Source organism: Pezoporus occidentalis, unplaced genomic scaffold, assembly GCF_034315485.1.
Source record: "Pezoporus occidentalis ecotype Australia unplaced genomic scaffold, CSIRO_AGI_Poc_V1 ctg73, whole genome shotgun sequence".
In the NCBI taxonomy this organism is placed as follows: Eukaryota; Metazoa; Chordata; class Aves; order Psittaciformes; family Psittacidae; genus Pezoporus; species Pezoporus occidentalis.
In genome coordinates this window covers 2266462-2285029 of record NW_026916082.1, presented here as the reverse complement: position 1 = coordinate 2285029, position 18568 = coordinate 2266462, and the positions used below count along the sequence as shown (strand labels likewise).

Here is an 18568-nt window from a genome sequence, read left to right as displayed (position 1 = left end):
TGTCAAATGGCAGCCAGAGGATAGGTATTATTAATAAATAGCTGTTATCCATACGGTACTCGTACCATTTACTTTCATTTCATGTACTATTACTCCTACAACACAAACCTACAGAGGTTGCAGACACAGCCTATAACTAGCAGAAGCATTTCCAAGAGGCAGCACCTGCACACAGACCCAGGAGCTGTAGACAAGCTCAGAACAGAGTTGAGTTCCAGCATACATTATCAACCTTTAGCCACTGCTGAAAGAACCAAAGTACAAAAGCCAGGAGAAGGAAAGTGATCTGACTTCAAGCCAAACTGTCCCTCTTCCCCTAGGCTTACAGTTCTGATTTAGACTCTTTACCTGCCCCCTTTCCTCTTCAGTCAGGCCTTAACAGAATCCAGGAAACAGCCACAAATCTCCTATGAGGGTCCAAAAGAAAATATTAACCCCAAAATTGACATATTCACATCATTGATGAACTGAAATCAATAAACCTGCTTAGAGAGACCCTTTCTGTTATCTCCCTTCATCCCCCAGTTCAGCAGGTACATTCAGCTTGGCAACACCCCTGATTACTAATGTGACATCCTAGATGCTGCTCAGCACCTGAGCACAGAGAGCTTTCCTCCCTGTGCTCAAGCATCACAGCAGCAGCACAGAGGATGCTTTCACCTCCAAAGGCAGGGAACAGCTCAGTAAAGCTGCTGGGTCAAGGTGAGCAGCACTTTAGCCTGTGGAGATGCAGTCCTATTCAGCTGGCACATTGTGCAGCTTAGCTAGTTAATGTTGCTGTGCTGGTTTGATACATAAATCATGCATTAGCACCTTTGTTCTGTCTGCAGGGCACACATAACTAACCGGCATGGTGCAGAATTTGCTTTAGCTCAATAGCAGAACTGCTATTGTCAGGGTATTCATTAAGTGGAAGTGGCCAAGGGAAACAGCCACAGCACAGTGGATATTTCCCTTCTAATTGCCAGCAAATACCTGTTGAAAGCCTTCCTATTTCTTTTCTTGTTTTAGCAGCTGGAGAAAGGACTGCATATGGACACTGAATAACTGGAATTTCACAGCCTTTCAAGAGTTATTAAAGTAACTTTTTCCATTCCTCACCTGGACTTGTTTCCTCAATTTCCCTTCCAGTTACTTGGAGATAAAAACTAGGACTGCCACTCACAGCCAGGACTTTGTACCATTACCCTCTAAGTGACTCTAGTCATTAATATTTTTTTCCAGGACATTGTTATTTTTCTCATCTTCCAGTATTAATACATCACTCCATCAATTTCATCTCCTTACATCACTGCTCTTCACTGGCTAAAATCCCCACTCCCCTTAACAGACTCCAAGACCTTCACTAATCTTCATGTGGGCAATCACATCCCTTGCCATGCATGCATAAATCTTGTGTTGCACTGAATAAGGTAGGGATGCAGTCTGCCCAGATCTCTTTTCAGCATAATATTTGTGCTCTATATGCCAATGAACTGGCAGTTAGCCTGAACTATAGACAGAATATCAGTGGTCCTACTCCACTGCTATTTCCTTCTGGTAATTTTGCAACTGGGTAATAGCGAGCAGAATGTGTAAGCAGTGAAATAATGAAAGGTAAAACATAAGGGGGGTCATAGGAGCTACAGCCTCCAGTGGCATTTGCCGAAGTTGCCCTGGCCAAGTTAAATGCAATCTGCTAAGAATCTCCAAGTGAACACACAAGCAGTTTGAGAAGAGGAACCTTTGAAAATAAGACTAAGGTTGACTTTGAAAATAACACAGAAAATATTGGGACCAACTCCAGCCAAGGCTCAACCTATGTAACCCCACACAAGGTTAGAGGGACTGAAGATGCTCAGTTCACAGGGACCAGATCTACAGACTTTGAAAAGAAATCATGAAATCCAGAGATCACCTCTATCAACTGAGCAAGTTTTCACTGAATGCCCTGAGAACTCCACCATATAAACCTGAACAAACCCACCAAAACACATCAACCTACAGTGATTAAAATTGTTTTAAAAAGTCAAGTTTTGATTGCGGGAAGGTAATGTGAAGACAGTCTTCGAATCTGAATTAGGATGAGTCATGCATATTTTGTTTCCTTCTTCAAATGCAAATGCATGTCTAATGTATTTAAAGGTTCGTCTATTGCCAGGCTGTTTACCAGCAGGTGTACAAAGGGAAAGGGATGGCAAGGAAACTACAGGGAGACAGTTTTCTCAGCACTTGAAGTCCTCAGCATAGCAGCACAGTAGATGTAATGATGACCCATATACCCCAAACAGTACAGAGAGAGGCAAAGAGAAGGGTTAACAGTCAAGGATGTCCTCCATTATCACAGGGAGGAAATGAGATAGGTGCAAGACCCAGCTTTACGTCTTGCTGCTTTTACCTCTAGCCACTTTGATGTTCTTTCAGCGCTGGACAGGTTCTGATCTCTTGAGTATCTTCAGCATCCTCAAGTTTTCTCCAATGCGTGGGAAGTATATTCCAGGCACAAAGAATACCAAAACACAGCCATTCTGCCCTTCCTTTTTCCATGATCATGTGCTTGACTCCTAGGTAGGACATCTGTGAACTTAAGCAGCCCAGGAAGCCTGATAGATAAAAAATACATGAGGAAGGAAGTATTATATCACAAAGCTTCCTGCCTGCTTTGCATCACCAGATAGCCCAAACCCATGAGATCTGATGTGAAAACCATGTCTATCTGTGCCTTGAAAAAGCCCCAAACATACATGCAGAAAGAGTAGGTTGGCACAACCCAGACAATAGATGTAGGAGTGACAATGAATTACCATATCTTTGTAAGAATAGCTTGCTTTGGGCCAGGTCTCAGGATAATAACCTGAGAGACAGAAACAACTCGAGGCCTTATAGGGAAAGCAGAGAACAAGTTTCAGTTTGGCATTTTGAGTCCCACACCCATTATATCTCCTACAACACCAAAGCTTTCTCATGGTCAAAGAGAAACACTACTCCTTTCACCTAGTCTTATTCCTAATGACTAGAACCTGCTGCTCACAAAACAGTAGCCATGAGATGGAAAGAAACTAAAGGAAGAGTTAGGTCATTAATCCATCAAGTTGATCCAATTAAACTTCTGATGACAGAAGATTAGTCCTTGGAGCATATTTCTGGTTGTATCCAGTTTACTTTTTAAACAACCCCAACAGAGTGTCTATCGTTTCCCTTGAAGAAATTACCCACAGCTCGTTGAAGATCTCTCACCGGGGCAATTTCAATTCTTTCCAGCCTAAAGGTTCTCCTTTTCTTCATTTTATGTTACTGCTCTCAGCAATCTTTTGTGGCCTGCTTTGTAGGGCATTCCTCAGCACACATTCTGCACATGGACATGGATCCTTGGCTTCTAGCTTTGTAAACTATATTCAGCATTTTCAACCTTTCCAAACACAATTCCCAGCCCTTTTAGATTTATGGAAAAGCAGTAGCTTTTTTTTTTTTTTGAATTTTTTTTCTCCATTTACTTTCCTCCCACTTGTCCCTATGTTTTGTTGTCCCGCTGTACTTGAAAAGCTCAAACTGGCACATTGATATGTGGAAAGAAATAAAGACACAGCAGACTACAGAATGATGTCAAGTACACCAAATTCCTTCCAGAAGGGAAAAGATAAACACAGACATTTTTCTTCTCCACTGGATGAGAGATTGGATGGTTATTCACTCTTCTGTTGGCAAGACTTGTGCTTTGAACACACCTGTGCCTGCCAAGCAGAAGGATCGGGATAACCTCTGATACAGAGAAAAAACAAGCACGAGCACAGAAAAAAAAATACATTCAGGAAAGCATGTTCCATATTGACATCAGTACTTCAACCAGCCACAGCAGAAGTTTGGATATCAAAGCACCATTCCTGTCTCTGTGAGAAATCTCAACCTCCCCATGTGCTGAAGTAAAGAGCAGCTGCATTTAATCACTTGTGGGACAGCCGATGGCACTCAGGGCCTGGGCTGCCCTTTGCTAAATGCCAAAAAGCACAGCCAAAGACTGGCTACATGCTGGAGAAATCAGTGGAGACAGAGTCCCTTCCAATCTGAGGGCTGGAAATCAGAGGGACTGAAGATAAGAGAGGAATCATCCAACACAGAGCCCCAAAATGAAATAAACAGTTCTTACAAGATATTCTTGCTTGAATGGGATATAAAGAGTAATACCTTAGCACAGCATCAAATAGAGTTGGCACCTGTAATTACAGGCAGGAGTACCACAGAGAGCACAGCACGATGCTGAGTATCCCCAGGCAGAGATTCCTAGAGGAGGCAGTTCTTCACAAGCCAATTGCCTGCTGACTTACCCAAGTAGAAGTACTGCAAAACACACTTACAAATTACTCCAACCCTGCTGAAGCAAGAATCTTGTGCAGATTTAGACCTGATGAAGGTCTGGCTAGCAAAACACAGCTACACAGGGTATTCTCCGCAGCCCCATTGACTTCAGAAGGAGTGGTATGCACCAGTCAGAGCACATATGGGCAAGAATGAGCAGGAGAATGGGCTCATGCTGCTGTGTCTGTCCACTGCAGGCCATTTTGTTCAGCTGGATGGGAAAAGAAAACAGGACTGGAGTGCCACTGGAAAGTTCAGAGGTGGTTCAGCCTTAAGTAGCAATTGAGCTTCCTCCTCCTCTGTTCCTAGTTTAACAGAACTTCAGCATCATGAGCTGATTGTTTCTGTTCATGAAATCTGTTCATGACTACACCAGTTCTGCCTCTTCCTTCGATGGATGGATGAGATCTCATTAATGCATTTTTACACCACACCATCATAATCTCTCTTGACTTTCAATGGCTTTGAGCTACAACCACACACCTTGAAGAGCTGAGCTTTTGCATGCCTGATAAATTCAACTTTAAACTGATTATTGAAATACCCAAGCTGTTCATGCAATGACTGCCAGCTGAATCTGCACTCTCTTCATTTCTTAATCTTCACTTACAGCATCAGAATTCATTTGTTCTTTTCCACTGCACTCCCTGTTCCCAATTGTGCATTCCCACCCCTTTTCCCACCTCCCCAACTCCACTGAGCACACTGCTTACAAGATTTCTGGAAATGGCTCATTCAAGAAAGAGCTTATTTGTTTCAAGCAATAAACCAAAAAAAAAAACCCAAAGGAACAACTCAATTACTGTTTACTTGAGGACAAAACCAGAGCATCTTTGATACCTTTGTGTACAACAGAAGGTGAATTTTATATTTAAGTCTTCTTTACTTCCTCTTCTGGATTCCTGAACAACAGTAAGTAGGAATCAGCTCTTTGCTTTGCCAGAAGTAATTGCATTTTAGAAGTAAGCTGTCCCAACAAAAGTTTTAAGTAGAAAGCATAAACATCAAGTTACAGCTACCATGCCCAGCAAGGGGGATGAAGCTATTTCACCACCACCTATGGCTTCAAGCAATGCATAGACTTACCTGAGCACGAAACACTCATATCTCTGCTACACCAGACAAGCCCTTCCTCTGAGTTGCCTCCAGCTCCTTTTGTTCTCACCTCAACCAGGAGGCAGAGGGAAGAGGAACTGTGAGCTCTCAAGCCCAGAAGCATCCTCCACATTATTAACCCCTTGCTCCTCCTCCACATTGCAAATATGAAGGATCTTTTCCTTTGCAGCTGATTCCACTCTCTCCTGAGGGCCAGGGAAGCAAAGGCAGACAGCTGTAGCCTTTCTACAGAAAAGGGCATTTGCCTCTTTCTTGCAAGCTGAGGGACAATGCCCAGCCCCCTGAGGAAGGCAGATATCATCCACTCCACTTGACATTTGCACAGTGCTTTGGAAGACAGCTATGTAAATGTAAGACAATGAGGGGATATTGTTCAAATCCTGTAAACCTATTTGAAGCCAAGAGGGTAATGTCAGTTTACACCATCCAAGTATCTAGGCCTGTGTAATTAATAATTAGAGATGAAGCACAGGGGCTGTTAGTAATAAAGCCAGGTTTACTCAGGTCTATGGCCAGCACTTCAGCAGTTTTACTGTGCAGTTTTAATGAAAAATGGAATTCTCTCAGAAGAGAACAAAATTTAAACCAGTTGAAAGGATCACCTGACATCACATTTGTCATTGCAATGACTGGAAAATTATCCAATCCATTGAACAGCACATATGATCTTTGCAGGTGGGTCAGAAAAAGCCTAAGGCACAGAACGGCAGGTACGGTAGAGGTCAAACAGCACTATGCCACAGGCACCGAGGCCAGCAGAAGCTGTGAACACACATGGGTTTGAGAACACCACTTGGCAAAGTGGCATTTTCTACCTCTCTTCTACTGAAGCCTGGGAACACTAACACTGCAACGCTCCCCTGCTTTCCCTGTCCTAGTTAAAAGACTTAGCAGACAGAGGTGATTTACTCAACCCCCATGTGCAATACAATCAGACTGCTTACAAACACCCCAAGTCCTCAATTCCAGCTATTGTATCTTGTGCTTTTACCTCACACATCAAAAAGCTTCTTTCACACATTTCCTCTGTGCAACACGATCCATTGGCCTAAGATGTTTACCTTATTAATAAATACTGCAATGATTCCCTGAAGGTCACAGGTAACTGTGCTGGCGCTCCACAGGGCAACGTGTGTGAAATATCCCAGCACTTTTGTCCAGGGCTTTCCACGCAGCTCCATGTTTAATGAGTCCATCACCAGGTTTAATGACCTGCCAGAGCTTTAGAAACACTCTGCCCTCCTCATCAATGATTCACATGCAGTCTTAAACTGTGCGCAGATTAAAGAGGCTGCTGCTTTCCCACCTCGCTTCAACCCAAAGCGGTTTTAAATATTTCATCTCGCCACAGAATTCTTCTGTACACGTCCCAAAGGTGCTCTGAGAAGCTCTTGATGGGAGTTTGGCTTTACCTGGCAGAGGGCCTGCTGGCACCATAAGAAAGCTGTCGCTGCCAGGCTTGCCCACATCCTTTATTTACTTTCTTTAATGAGTCCTGCATGACCCTGGCTGTGCGGAGTGGGGATAGGATTTTCTGAAATGGTTGGTACTTTCTGTTTATGGAAAGCAGATGGAAGCTCTGACTGCAGGGAAAGAACAGAGAAGTACCTGATCCACAATTATCTGGGGAGCAGGAGCCTTCCTTTAGCTTCAAGAGGACAGAGTCATGACTCAATTTTCCTTTCAGCTCTGGTGGGATTTAAGGAAATGTAGGCAGGACCTTGCCTTTTCCAGATGAGCACATCCAGGATGATCAGAACACTTTATAGCTCTTACTGCAAAGCAACTCTGACGTGAGAGGTCTCACAGTCCAGACACAACCATAGAAGCATCACTCCCTGCACAAAGCAAGACTCTGCCCTGTGATACAGTCTCTATGCACACATTTTTGGTCCCCAATGAAGGAGAGCAAAGTAGCCCAGGTCTGGAAGAAAGACATAAAGACATAAAGCCACACCTCAGCTTTGTCACCAAAGGCAGGATGCTGCTGATATTAGTCTCAGCCATCACTTTGACATCTCTCAGATGGGAATGCTACCAGCAGATCTTGCTGTCCAAGGCATTTTGGGAATTACAAATCCCTTGTACAGTACATGCTAGTGCATTACCAGGAGCAGCCGTATTTTCGAGACGTGTAACCATGCGTGCCATACACTTCTGGCAGACAGAGGTCTGTCCAACATGCTGGATTTTCTTATAGGTTCAAGTTCTCCACAATTACTCTAGGCAGATTCTTATAACTCCATATTGTTTCCCTAAGAATTCCTATATATATTGTACGTATGCTAAATAAACAAATTATTAAAAAAGATCAGGAAATATAATAGTGAGAGAATCACTTATAAAGCACAACATACACCCTTTTACCTATTGTTTTACTCTACTCTTACCCTCCTTTCACCAGCAGTGCACAACAGCTTACCTGCTGGTACCCGTGGGTAGTGTTCCCCAAGCATTCAGACTTGACAGGTCACCAGTTTCATGGGAAATCCATCTGAGACAAATGACGTTCTCTAGGTAAATAATTTACAATTTTTGGTCGGCAAATCCTTTTTTTAGGTTAGTCAATCAGCTCAGAACACGGACAGAGAAGGACAAATCCAGGGAAACAGGCATACAGAGAGATAAGTGCGCACATGCAGACACACAATTTCTATACTAGCTCCTTCAGCAGCTCTGGATTTCTGCCCTCTTTTTGGCTTGCTTCTCACCCAGAGGCCTTGGAATAGGCAGGGAGCAGCTTGAAGCCACCTGAACACCTGTGCCCGCATCTTTGCCTTTGTTTACAGATCTCACAGCCTGTAGGAAGTGACAGCCAGCCTGCATTTCTGCAGTATTTTACAGACAAAATTCATTGGCAGTGGAAGGTGCCTGCTGAAAGCATGAGCAAGCAACCCCTGTCCTCACAACAGGGGTACAAGACAGCCTTAGTCCAATGCATTCACCTACTGTTTCCAATAAAGACAACCTCAGTTTCCGTGCCCATTCAACCTCAGGAGTGTTTGGAAAGGAGACATTCATCGCAAAGAGTTGAGCTGGGACCACATAGGTTGCAGAGAGGCATTAAACCACAGTGACTTTAGGATCTACACGGCACAGAACGGCCTGCACCCACAGAGCTCCCTTTACAGCACTCATCCATGGTCAGGACTGTGGGGGTCAGGGACCAGACAATTCCCCCTACATTGCCAGGGACAGCGCAGCTGACAGCACTTGGTCATGTCACTTCCTTGTCCTCATTTCTTCTCTCACCAGCTAACGGGAAATGAGGCAAAAACTCCTCAGTGGGTGAAGGGGGTCACACCAGTCCATGGCAGATATGATCAAGTAATGAAAAATTTTGTTTGTTGGTGTGCTCAGAAAATAAAGCCTTGCTTTCTCCTTCATAACTCAGCCTTTCCTATAATGAATGATGAGCTCTGTGGGCCTGCAAGGGTAGCCCTGCCTGAGAGAGAAGACAAAGATCCCTTTACTTAATGCAAAACCAAACAAAAGCAAGCAATAAAGCACTGTAGAAGATGAGCAGGTAAGTACTTGCATTTTATCTTCAGTCAATAACTTTTCAGCATGGCTGATCTCTGAAATCTGATTTTCTGTTGTACTGCAAATCCATACCCCCTGGGAAGCCTGCTCCCCCCTTGCTGAGCATTAGCTCTCACTTCATTTGTCCACACAATCTCTACACAGCTGTCATCTTGGCATCCAAGCAAGCTTAAACAAAAACATAATCTCTCCATAAAGAACACCTCTATACTTGAATAGCTGTTGCTCTCAGGTGTCCCATTCCATGAAATCCATCACCATACCACTTCTGCCTTCCTCAGTGAAGGGAGGATGTTCAGAGAAGAGCTCTGTAGTGCATCATGGGCTCAATTTACTGTGGCTCATTACCTCTCCCTGGCTCACTCTAGTCTTTTCGGGGGTGAGAAGGCCATAGTATGAGTCCTTGGCCAAAGCCACTGCAACAGCTACAGAAGGAATCACTGTACATCCTCACTATACAACAAAGCCATCATGCTAGGATGTGGCAAGAGAGAGCTTGTAGTTAAAGGGTTGTGTAATAAATAACTAGAGCTTGAGGTGAATGCAGGAACCAGATGATGGGGCAATAAAGTATCCATTGCCATAATGTCAATTCACTTTCTTTTTCTTTCATATCTCTTCCTGCCTAGTGACTCAGGACATTCAATAAAAGTGAACTGATCAATGCAGCTGAGCTGCTGCTCAAGCTGCATCTAGAAAATATTATTTCCCCATTACCTTCTGTTAGCTCCAGCGATCTTATTATGATTGTTGCAGAGTAAATGTTCACATTTTGGTATAACCCATCAAGAAATCCTTGCCATTTACCCACAGCAGCAAAATGTTACACCAAAGGGAAAGATGCAGGTAGTGAGGCTGTTTCCAAACTGCCTTCCACCTAGCTGTTTCCAGTGCTGCTCAGCCAGAGAACCATCACCACAACCCTCCCGAGGGGTTCTCACTGGAGTAACAGTGCTAAAGCCTGAGCACCACACTAAACTGCCAGGTGCATCAGGGCTCCTAAAGCAAAGAGATGTCAGGTACCCACTGTTGCTATTCATAACCTTATGCACTCAGTCTGAGTCATATGAAAATCATGCTTGACAAATCATGAGGATCAAAGGAGCACCTCCATCCCCGACAGAAGCAGGTTACCCTTGAAGTTTTATCAGGGTGGATTTCATCCCAGGTTACATAAAGCCATTGCAGTAGTCTCAAAGATGTGAAACTTGGGTATGAGAGGGCAATGGTGCTAATTAATTACACTGAGGAGTTAAGGTTAGTGGAATCAAACCCAAGACAGTGTGAATCATCGCAGTTCCACTGGAGGGAACAGTTACATTATTTACTGAGTGAAAATGTGTTTCACTAAGTTGAACAGAACAAGAAAGGGCTATAAACAGAACCCAAGTTATAAAACAGTAAAACACAGTTTTCTGTCCTTAAAGTAGATCTCTCCCCTACACTGAGTCTCAAATATAAGGGCCATGTCAGGTGAAAGGCAAAGCCTGCCATTTGCCAACTTAAACAACAGAAAGGACCCAGCGTGATGAAGCCTGTCAGATGTAACTCACTTGCCGCATCAGGAACCATGGCTCATAAGGCAATGAGCCTAGCCTCCCCAGTCACCTCAGCACACCACTGAAGTCCCTTCTACAGATGCGAAGCCAGCCTCGAGGACTGAAGCACAGGCATGGGATTTCAGAGGCCTGGGCTCCACCCTTGCTTCTACTACTGCTCCTCCTCAGCAAGGTTTTAGGTTGTGTCTTACCCAGTCAGGACTATCTTGTACTTACACCAATAAATATCTGTGGAAAAAATCCTCAGCTGAGGTCCAGGGACTGATGCCCATGACACTGAGTGCTTCCCTGCTGGCCACCCCTCTCTCATCTTCCTGCTCTTCATTGCACCACTGGGATCCCCCTGTCCCGAGCTCTTTGCCATAGGGAACCAGGGACAAGAGCAGACCCACAACTCCTTATTCCTCATACCCAGCCTTATCCTGCTTCCTTCCACAGCCCAGGAGGGGAAAGCTTCTGGGAGTTCTGCTTTCTGAGCAAGCAGAATGCTGCAGGCAGTTTTGTGTGCTGCAAGGTGTTGTATAGATGGAGCAACACTAGCAGTCAGAGGTAATCTCTCATGTTAAATCATCTGGGATTGGAGGGGGGGACGACACAGAGGAGCTTTTGAGCACATTAACCCTTGTCACACCACTCCACCTACAAAAGGCTAAGACTATTCCAGCCACCACAGTACTGCTGCTACACCACAGCTGATGGAGAGCTACAAAAGGAGGACAAGTACTTTGATTTTACAGTGCCCTGTCATGCTAACTATTTACATTGACCTGAAGTGCTGATCCTCAACATTCATCATTAACTCCGGAGAACAAGTAATGCACTTCCTACGTGTCCTATGCAGGGACAGGCTTTACACATTAGGGCATTAAGTCAGACATCCACTACTTCTATGACACTGTTATGGGACTCCACTGCTCTGGTCTCCCTGTCACAGGAGTCCAGTTCACAGTACTGGGCTCCTCAGCTATGGCTGTCACAAGCTGATCTGCATATTAATCCAATAACGCTTTACAATTGAATGAGAAGGAGGGGAAAGGAGGATGAAATAACGAAGCCCTCTGCAGATGTTGTCATCACATATGGTCTCCCATATGGTTGTATGTCACTGTTGCTTCACTTTGTAAGATCTCTCTCTCTGAAGAGAGTAACTCCAGCCCCTTCCATACTGCAATCAAGAGACTGATTAAGAAACAGGTAACACTGCAGGCCACTTTGTCAGTGCTCACAGAAGTGCTGAACAGCCACCTCCAAATTACAGCTATCAATCTCACAGACTGTATGTAGATACATTAATCATTTCTCCCATTCCCCACAGAGACAGATGCTTCCTGTTTTCTTTACATAAGCCATGTGGATCACTTGCCCATCTGGCTTACCTATGTTGTTATAATGGTATCTTTCCTTAGATGTCATCTTGCAATTTCTAATAGCATTTCTAAAAGATGTGTCTCTAATCCTCCAAAATTTGTGAATTCACCCTGAAATTACTGCATTGTGTTGGGATGTACTATTTGCTCAGATGTACAGGGTGCATATATGGCCAGGGGTTTGGTGGCAATTACATGAATTGCCGAAAGTCACAGTGATGACCAGTGACAAAACACACACTGGAGCAGAGATTTTAAAGTGGGTTTTCACACCAGTAGGTAAGGATAAGAAAGAATGAGATGCAGCAGTCCATGACCTGCTTGTTTAGGAATAATGGAGTCCACATGCACAAAACAACATGGCTTCAGCTACAGTCAGATCCAAGGAAGATGCTGTTTCTTTAACAATCAGGCAGGACATCTATGGAATCCTGGCAAGTGAGGAGCAGCAACACAGCATGAAGCCACAACACTGGCAGGGCCACCAACAGCAGCTTGCCAGACTTCACAAGCTCTGGCAACTGCTCTGCAGACACAGAAAGCACGAGGGCTTCTGCATGGGGAGAAAGCCTCCCAGCATGAATTTCATCAACAAAACTGGAGGTCTCTGACTAGCAGAAAAAGGAGCTGGTTCAGGGATTTCCATTTCAAGTTCACACCTGGCCCATAACTCGTAAGGGAAATATAGCATAGATGTGACATTAGAGCAATTCCACAAACCACCTCTCCTAAGCATCAGTTTCTCCAGGCAAAGAAGAATGGGCAATTTTTACAGCAGCTCCTTTTTTATGACTCACTCCATCTCATTATACCAATAAGATTCTGTCTCTCCAGGGTGTTTTTCTCCAGTGATTAAAGCTGTGAGCCTTCGACCTTGTGCCTTATCAACACTACACAACACACACTATAACCACCTAGAAACTTGCTGCGTTTCATCCCTTATTGCTTAATAAACTTGCCAGCAGACCTATAGCAACAGAATAATGAAGCTAAGCAGTTTCATTCAGCTCAGTAAATCTGGGCACAGGACATGTTAAAAATAAATAAAATTAAATGAAAAAAAAAAAAAACAACAAACTAATTGCAGAAATGTGGAGTGCTGTGAAGAGATCCTGTCAGTTCAGCCAGAGTTCGCAAACCATTCACTCCTATCTCAGCTGCTGAGAGGAGCAGCAGTGTGACAGATGGCGGTAGGGGCTTGCATAAAGCTGGAAGAAGAGCAAGAAGAGGTGCCGGGACAGATCCACACACGATTTGCACCTTAGGAAGCTGCTGTAGGTGTTGCAGACAGCACTGTCTTTGGAAGCATGAAGTGCTAAGGAAAGGAAGAGATGTTGTTCAAATGTGCTTTGGCAGAGTGATGTGGAGAAGGCAGCCCAGCACCTGGCTTCTGAAGCTTCAAATTTAGTGAAGTTGCAGCCAGTTGACATTAATAACCTGCAGTTTACATTGTGCTAGTGCTGTAATTGGGCATTTGATGGCATGTAGCACAAGACAGGTTCTCTTCCAAAGCAAGGCACGGGCAGGACAAAACAGTAAGGTGCAGGGTAAGCATTGCATTTGCAGGAACATCTAACACTCTGCTATGCTGAGTAGTTATAGAATACTTAAGGTTGGAAAGGACCTTAAGATCATCTATTTCCAACCCCCCTGCCACGGGCAGGGATACTTCACACTACACCATGTTGCATACAGTGGTCCAGATGCCTGACCAAGCTGCTTAAGGTATGGCACTTTCTCACTACAGCCTATGTACGGAGCCTGGGATGACCATATTTCCACCTCTGAATGCCTTGTTTGGGTCTTATGGCCAGGCCCACAGAACATCAAGTCTGCAAAATCACACATAGGCATTTCACAGGGCACATGGCTACTTGTCATGTGCTGAGCAGCCCGAGACTGTTAGCATGCAATACCAAAAGCCACAGAAATGTATTCAGCCCCCATCAGACAGTAGGAGAACACAAGAGCCGTGTTCTCTCATATCCAATTGCCTCCAAAAGCAAGAAGCTCAGTAGAGAAAAATGCCAAATCATCCCAGGATTACCTATGACTACACTAAACCTCTTCTGTACTGCCCCCTGGCCCACTGTTTTATCAGCATATATTTCCTGCTGCATCCTTCCTCAGGCACCAGCATCTCTCTGCAAAACCCTTACTGCTTCATTGCTGCAGTCAGCAAGGGGGTTCAGAATGGGAAGCACTAACTTTTACTTCTCATAGAAGAGCCTTCTTGACCAGAAAGCTTGTCAGGATCACAGGGAAGCACAAATGCAACAAGACCCCCGCGTTGATTTTTATACAGTGATAGAAGCAGGACCAGAGGCTTCACCAATCCCAATAAAAAAAACAAATGGTCTCCAGTATCCAGAGCCATATCACAAGGAGGCTCCAGTGGTTCCCACCACCATCACCCCAAAACACTTCTCTCCAGCTACTGAGACACTCGTAACTGAAGCTAGAGCTGGGTCTGGCTTCCTGAGAGAAATTTCTGCTGCAGGTGTAAGCTGCTGCTGGGCCTTCCCACCAGGCTATGTAATACATCTCCCAGGTAGACAGGGAATGAGAAAAGGGAGTTCCATCACCACAGTGCACTTCACAGTAAGCACTACAATTTATAGCACATAAATACTGTATATATACAACAGCGTTTTGCAGACATTATCATCTCAAAGGGTAGGTAGGAGGTGGGAATAACAGCTTGTAACAACTGTAACATAGACAGCTGCTTTCTTTGCCATGTCTAATGCTGTCTGGGGAGGCAAAATAGGTCTACCAGCAGCGCCTCTGCTTCTGCTAGCATACGTTGCAGCTCCACGTGGGGCTTCTGGTGAATAATTAGGTTAAAGGCAGCTCAATCATGTAAACAATCTTGTAGAGGCTTTCTGGGAGAAATTTCAGGTAAAATCATTCATAACTCCAAGCACATCCAATCCCCAGAAAGGAGAGATGACGTTCTCATGCTGGGATTTTGCACCGTCTATAACACAGACTTTCTGACCCAATCACTGTAGTTGAAAGTCTAGTTGAACAGTGTAGTTGAAAGGTGGACAGGATTAATCTCTTGTAATGCTGGATGCCGTAGCTAATAGCAGGTTTCAGCTGCACACAGGATTACATCAAAGTTCTCTGACACCAGAACTGTCAGTCCCAGTCTTCCTACACCTCCTCCTTTCTTTCCCCAACCTGATTATCAGTCCTGCTCCCACCCTTGTCCTTGTGTCAGACTCCTCATAGAGCCAGTTCAACTCACTAACCTGACAAAGTGCTTCCTTTATTTTATCCTGGGGGAAAACTTTTGGCCAGCTTGCTTTTCCTGCCAACTTAGTGAGTTGAATCACATCAGCAGGAGCTGGCCAGCAAAACCAAAATATCCAAGCTGACAATAGCTGTACTACCAAAGACATACAAATGGAAAGTAAAAGTGTTCAGGATCAGGAAGACATTGGATAAGTTCAGCTGCACCCTCCATTAGAAGTGAAACATCTTGCTTTTGACAGATATATGGTCTCTTTCCTATAGCCCACAGGATATAAGAAATTTTATTTTCACTGGTCTAGCTTATTCTATTTGCTGGATAGCTTGGCTCCATGGGCCAAAACAGTAGCATTTTCTTATTTGTCCCGAGGAAATTTGGCAGGGTGCAGCGAGGACATCTGTAATGGTAGCAGCATGGGATAAAACTTCCAAGGTGATCCTGTTTTAGAAGTAGAATCACACTGGACTCACACAGCCTTAAAGAAAGCAACCTGGCCTGGGATATTAGCATACAGATATTAACATTTGTGAAAGCTTTTGCAAACTGGCTGTAGCTGGAATGGGATCTAGCCCATACTGAGGGGCTATTCCGTACAAAGACACCGTATCTGGTTCTGGCAGCCCAAGATCACCAGATGCACTGCAGACAGGTGAGAAGACCAGATGACTTTCTGCTCGCCCTGTTCTTACACATGTGTTTGCTGCTGGTGATTGCACAATGTCACCACAGATCCATGCTCTGACCCACCAAGTCTAGACACTCAGCAGCCAGTGGCCATAAGCCCTACTTAACTCCTTCTTTCGACTCTGCTTTGAGCTCTCAGAGCAAAGAAGTCTTTGCTTTTCCCTTTAGGGATGTCACACAGTCTTCCACATTGGTGGCTTGCCTGAGCCACAACATTGCCATGGTTACAGCCTCTTTCATGGAGTCAGGGAGAGCCGCAGAATTCATGGAGCTAAACTCAGAGCTCACTTGAACTTCAGAGAGCCGCAACTGGAGATGAGTCAACATCAGAAAGGAAAGGAATTGCTTCTCTCACCACACAAAATGCCAAAAGAGACAGTCAGGAAACCCAGCATCACATCAGGGCTTTGATAAAGGTGAGCTCAATTACTCTCATTAAAATATCTAGCCATCATCAGAGCAAGCAGGCAGTTGCAATCCAGTCAATTCCTCCTTGAGGGCAAAGTCTGATTATTCTTTTAGAAGTGCAAACTCCCTCAAGCAGATCTCTTCGCTCCTTATTTTGTTTCAGCCAGAAGTTGTGATGTTATAAAGGCACCACATGCCTGCTGGTATCTTTGCTTGCAGCAGCACTGAAGGAGGCTGCAAGAGAAGCACGAGGTAGAGCTCAGCCTGGGAGAAACAGCTTAACTGCATGAGCATCAATATCCCAAGCGTGACATGACACAACCACAACATAAGCCTGCATGACCATGTACAAGAAAGGCAACCATGACCTGACTGCCCCTTTGGGTCATGCTTGCTTCTTATCAGCAGCCAGCTGCTGAGAAGGACCAATGTCCTTGCATAGGTATTTATTCACTGTGGCTGGAAAGCAACATTCTTGGGGGCAGTGCAAAATACTGCTGTAGAACATTGCAGTTCAAGACCTCAAGAGATGCTTCCTGCCAGTCACAGACCTATACACCAGGATACAGCTGGGGTCACCCTGTAAGATCAGGAGACAATCCACAAGCTTCTCTATTTGCATTGGGATGGAAACCCCCTCCGACACCCAAATGCAAGCTGATGTCTTCAGTCAGAGCCATTGGAAAACATCTATAAAGCAACAGGAATCCACCACACTCACTTCTAGAAGCTGCTGTCCACATGAACTCCTTTTCTAGGCTTCTTTCAGCACAAGATGAAGAAGAACGGCCTCACCTCCTTGCATTTCACTGGGCAATAGGCAGTCTGAGCATGCAGAAGAGCAAGGGAACACCCTTCCCTAGTTCAATATGCCTCACCTCTGCAGTGCTGCTGGTGTGTGACCAGCATTGCCCCTCTGAAACCTGCTTGTCCCCACCAAGGCAGTAGCAGTATAACAGCTTACAAGCTCAGAGAAAACACTTCTGCTGGCATGAATACTCCTGCTTCCCAGGAAATCAATGTATTTATAGCCCCAATTTAAACTGCTATAAGCACTATCTCTAAAAACATATTTGTGTTATTATCATTACACTGCACAGTTAATTGCTATACAAACATTTGTGTTGCCCACATTCATCAGAAGCTGCTGCTGCTGCCTCAGGGTGAGCTTACTGAAAATCTGATGTGTTTTCCCAAGACTGGGGATCTTAAAGAGGATGTGTCTATTTTGTATGCTCAGAGAAACACTGCACCCCTATCCAAAATTCCCTTCCACTGAAGTGGACCTAGAGCAACAGGCACCATTTGCTTCAGAGGAAAAGCATACTGGGGCAAGATGAAATCTAGACTTCCCAGGCTATAGTTTTGGACCACGAAATGAAGCTACACTCACCTTCCCTCTTGTCAGCTCATTGTGGTTTGTTTAGATTTATCACCAGTCTTCCCTGCTCCCCTCTCTCCTTTCTTCTTTAATTAGACCATTGAGGCCTTGTTTTCAGAAACTCTCCTGATCCCAACAGAAGCTTTTAAGTCTCAGACATCAAATGGCAGGCAGATTACTATAGTTAATTACGGTAATTTTTGCTTAATAGTAGCTTGCCTCTAAAGAGTCAAACCTACTTAGAAAAAGCCACAGCCCAAGGCATGAATTTCTAAGAACATTTTTTGCCATGTATGGTTTTACAAAGTTTAGTAGCAGAAAATTAAACCCCAAAGGGAAAAAGAAAGAACTGACAAACAGAATAAGCTTTTGGGGTTTACACAGCATCATGTGATACACAACGAGACTATGTTTGCGCCTTTCATAGGCATCAGGCATCACTGTGCTGAGCAGCAGTACAGGGTCTGGGTCATCTACAGTGGCCCAGTTTCCTACCACAGTTGTCCTCTGCTACCAAGGTTGCTCTGAATTCCATAGGACAGGCAGCCCTCCAGCCAACCCCAGAGCAGAGAAGGCACAAAGGTATCCTGAAACCACAGACAGCCTGAGGATGGAGACCAGATGGATTGTCACATGCAGCCAGCTCCACAGGGATGCTCATGCCTTTGGATGCAGAGCATTAGGTGACACGCTGCATTCAGTCCCTGCTATAGGCAGACAGGACACCTCATGCAGCTAGCAACCAGCAAGGCCACAAAAATAACAGAAAACCACTCCCAAAGACACCTGTAAGAAGACTGTGCACAGCAACAGGGCTTTGAAATGCCCTAAACAGTCCCTGTCTCTTCACAAGAATTAAGCTTATGGCTGAGACCATATTGCATGTTAAAAATTATGAGCCCTGGGACACAAATGCTGA

General features: G+C 44.6%; 1 long non-coding RNA gene across 1 annotated transcript; it reads right to left on the bottom strand.

Annotated features, from left to right (window-relative positions):
* Positions 1-2058: 2058 nt before the first annotated feature.
* Positions 2059-5578, bottom strand: LOC134155102 (uncharacterized). The gene is made up of 2 exons (XR_009961429.1): positions 5419-5578; positions 2059-2582 (listed from the first exon to the last, which is right to left on the bottom strand). It is a non-coding gene; the product is annotated as an uncharacterized LOC134155102 (long non-coding RNA).
* Between the last annotated feature and the right edge of the window lie 12990 nt (positions 5579-18568).